Source organism: Pleurodeles waltl, chromosome 1_2, assembly GCF_031143425.1.
Source record: "Pleurodeles waltl isolate 20211129_DDA chromosome 1_2, aPleWal1.hap1.20221129, whole genome shotgun sequence".
NCBI classification, from domain to species: Eukaryota; Metazoa; Chordata; class Amphibia; order Caudata; family Salamandridae; genus Pleurodeles; species Pleurodeles waltl.
Window position 1 is genome coordinate 761,814,390 of NC_090437.1, and position 4,209 is coordinate 761,818,598.

Genomic DNA, 4,209 nt, shown 5'->3' on the forward strand with positions numbered 1-4,209 from the left:
GCAAACGGGCCGATTCGCAATTTGCGACAGTGCAAAATCGGAAATGGGATGCAAAAAGCCCATTTCCGACTCACAAAAAGCGATGGGACCCGTTTGCGAGTCGCATCCGTTGCGACCCCATTTTGCGACCCGCAAATTGCAAGTCGCAATTTGCGAGTCGCAAACCTTATGCAATTGCAACTCGCAAATTGCGACTAGTCGCAAAAAGCCCAGTTTGCAAGTCGCATTTACCACTAACTCAGAGCAGGTGGTAACCATTACCAAAGTATAAAAGGAGACCCAGAAGGCATCTGGGTCACTCAAGATGGCGGACATATACCTGATAGCAGTGAGGAGGAGAGTCTACGCAGCCCAGCAGAGGAGGAGGAGGGGCCACAGACAGGAGAAGATATATAGAACAAGGCAGACCCTTTTCCAGCAAACTGAAGAGGAGATCTATGATAAATACCGCCTTAGCAGCGCTGCCATTCTAGAATTAATAGATTTACTAAAACCACAGCTAGAACACAAGACTCTGCGTGGCTGCGCCATCCCTACGCATGTGCAAGTACTATGCGCACTGCACCTCTTGGCCTCAGGGAGCTATCAGGGGGTCATTGCCGTGGCAGGTGGGGTATCCCAAAGTGCAGTGTCAAGGTTCCTCAGGGCATTCCTAGATGCCTTAGTAGCGCACAGGTCTCAGTTCACATACTTACCAAGGAATGAGGCAGAAATTAACAGCACGAAGCTGGACTTTTACTGCATTGCCCACTTCCCCCATGTCATTGGATGTGTAGATGGGACACAGATTCAAATATGCCCCCCAGCTAATCTGGAACATATTTCCCGCAACAGAAAGTGTACCCACTCACTCAACATACAGGTTGTTTGTGATGCCCATTACGCCATCACGGACATCGTAGCTAAGTTTCCACGCAGTACCCATGACTCATACATTTTTAGACATAGTGGGATACATCAACGCCTGGAACGTGGGGAGTTTGGAGACGGATACCTCCTAGGTAGAGCTGCATACACCTTGCAGACATACACACAGGTCACTGTGCACGACTATCTGGACTTACTAACAGTGTACTTTTGTGCCCAACAGGTGACAGTGCATATGCTCTAAGGCCATGGATCATGACTCCATTTTTAACACCCAGCAATGATTCAGAGAGGCAATACAACAGTGCGCATAAGAGGACCAGGAACCTCATAGAGCGCACCTTCGGACTCCTGAAGGCAAGATTCCGATGCCTCCACCGCAGCGGAGGCGCCCTCCAATACACCCCCATTACCGCTTTCAAAATTGTGGTCGCATGCGCCATCCTCCACAACATAGCCACCCGACGTGGGCTACCTCTCACCCCTGCAGACCCAGATCCTGATGATGAAGAGCAAGAACAACCACATTGCCATCATGGGGATAGGAGTCTAGCTAATCAAGGCAGACTCAGACGGGACCACATTGCAACGCAATATTCTGGACGGTACGTGTCAACTCCCACCATACTCACCTATTAACCATTTGTTAAGTGGAACAAAAATAACTGTTTTATTAATGTCATGAAGAAACTATATACAAGTTGAAATTGTCCATGGGCAGGAAAATGCCAACCAGTCATGTGGCACATTAACGCCATGTGCCACATGAATCTGTCCTGGCTGTTATCTATGATCTCCTGCCCCTCCTGCCAGCCTGGCTGGTCCCTGCTGCGTCCATGGTGCTGTGCCTACCACTCCTCAGCACGCTACTGTGAGTGGCAGAGACACTGCTCACCGTTGAGCCCTCCTCCCAGGTGTATTTGTTAACTTCCTGGCTGTGATGTCATCATCATGTGCCAGGAAGTGTTTCCAGGGTGTTCTGGTATGCTTTCTGGAGTGTTCTGCTGCATCTGCAAGCAATTTTGAAGGTATTCGCAATTTGCGACACCCACTCGCTAATTGCGAGTTCGGTTTTGCACACTCGCAAACAGTGACCTCGCAAACTGTGGACTCGCACACATCGTTGCGAGTCCGGCTGCGAGTCGCAAAATCGGATCGCTTTTTTTTCTGGCATTCCACTTTGCGACTCGCATTTTGCGAGTCGCATCAACTCGCAAAATGCGAGTCGCAATTTTTATTTTTGCTACATCTGGCCCTTAGTCCCTTATTTGTGCTTCACTTCATCATTCTGTCTTTCTGTCCCAGCCTACCTAAAAAGATTAATTCTATCTCAGCGTATGTCTATGCCACATTTCTCTGTCCAAGTGAAGTCATATTTCATCCATTACAGATTGATGGTCCCAGTATTTTTCCTCCCATCCATCAATATGGCTAAGAAGTGAAAGAGCAGTAAATGATAAGTGACATTCAAACATTCCATATCTTAACCTCTACCTAGCCCAATCCCTATAACCTACCTCACTATGGACTCTTTCTCCACTGCCAAGTGAAGATCTTTCTTGAGAATAATCCATGTTGGAGGCTTGGGTGTAATGTGGGATTAAGATCCTGGTTTAGAGTTTGGCAGATGGATACTCTGTGACAAATAAAACATCCAGTTTGCTACATTAGAGTTTATCAAATTCTTCTATGCACTATCTCTTGTAATACAGCAGGTGGGATATCCATTATACACCAAGTATGCCCCATCTGCTAGACTCTATCAGCTTAAGCTTGAAATAACCTAAGTTTGGACTTTGAGTAGTAGAATTGAGGAGGGAGTTGGAGAAGAGCAGGATCATTGGAATTACAAGTTCATGTCAAACTACTCCTGAGCTGACCAAAAAACATGCTAACATGCTGGAGAGTAAGCAGATCCACTGTTATAGTCAAGTTTTAATTGTGCAGCTTATGAGACATTCCTCAACAATGGCAGGTAATTTTTAACACAAGTGTGTTCACTTTCATTATAAAATCCTTTAAACAAAAATAATGTTTTATGTTGCCATTTTGGCTTAATTATTCCTTGCAGTCAGTGCTATGATTGACTACCTAGCTATGATGTGATGCATGGGTAGAGAACATTTTGGCCTAGTCTATGTAACTAGTACTACTCAATACCATCAATCATCACATCCAAATTAAATTCCAAAGGCGTTAGGGCAACAATACTGTTCTGTACCTTACTGTGCCACGACAGACAGTATAAACAAGTGCCTGATCTGAGTATCTGACTGCCACTGCATCCTGCAAGAGCGGGCACACCTCAGGTGTGAGACGGCCCAACTGATGCATAATACAGGATTGGATCCAGGGTATGGACAGCAAGATTTGGCAAAACTTTGCCAGGGAGATGGATGCCTTCATGGCCTCATTTATGGATTGTTTGTTTTGGTGGAAAGGCATGTTGTGAATGGAGAGGGTGGGAAGGGCAGAACATTGGGGATAGGGTTTTGGACATTGGACTTTTAACTTTTAGGACATTTTTTGGCTAGAGGAGGGGCTGGGCCTGTTGTGGGTTGAGAGGGGGGGTCCTACTAAACATACCTGTGCTTTTCTTTTAATTTAATATGTGTCTTTCCATTGCTAGTTGGCATAGAACAGCTTTGTTCAGTGTTAACACAAGGGTGCAACACAGAGCTGCGATCTGATTGCAATGTATGTATTATTCAGTAGGTTACTTACTTCTTTTCTGCAGTCTAGTAATTAATTATACCTTGCTATCAGAGTGACATTGTCTGGGAACAGAACAGTTGGAATTTAAATCTGTTTCAGTTGATGAGATTTTGCAGCACCCAGACACCAATTAATTATACCATATAGTATAATAGTGTAGAAACTGTCCATGTCCTACCATCTGTAACTATTTTCTGAGTGAGGGTTCTGACAACATACACACAAATGTACTAGTGTTCTCTTTCCTTCCAAAGAGAAACTTCACTACTAAGTTATTATCTAGTTTGTCAAGTACCTGAATTGTTTAAGTGATTGGACATCATGCAACCTTCACACACCTTATTGCAGGGTTTCCCGAAAGGACGTTCTTAATAATGGTGGTGGTATTAGTGTTCTTGTATTAACAGGGAAGACATTACAAATCAGTGTCCCTCTCCTACCTATTCCAAGTGATGAACTCCAGCTGTCAGATTATTCAGGAACATTATTGATCATTGGCAACTAGACTGAAAAGAAACACAGAGTTAGTGGGTTATCAAAGATTAAGACCAGACAAAAAAACAAATATTCCTACAAAAACTAGCAGTAGTAACTTCTAAGCAATCCAAGGTTTAATTTACAAAAAAG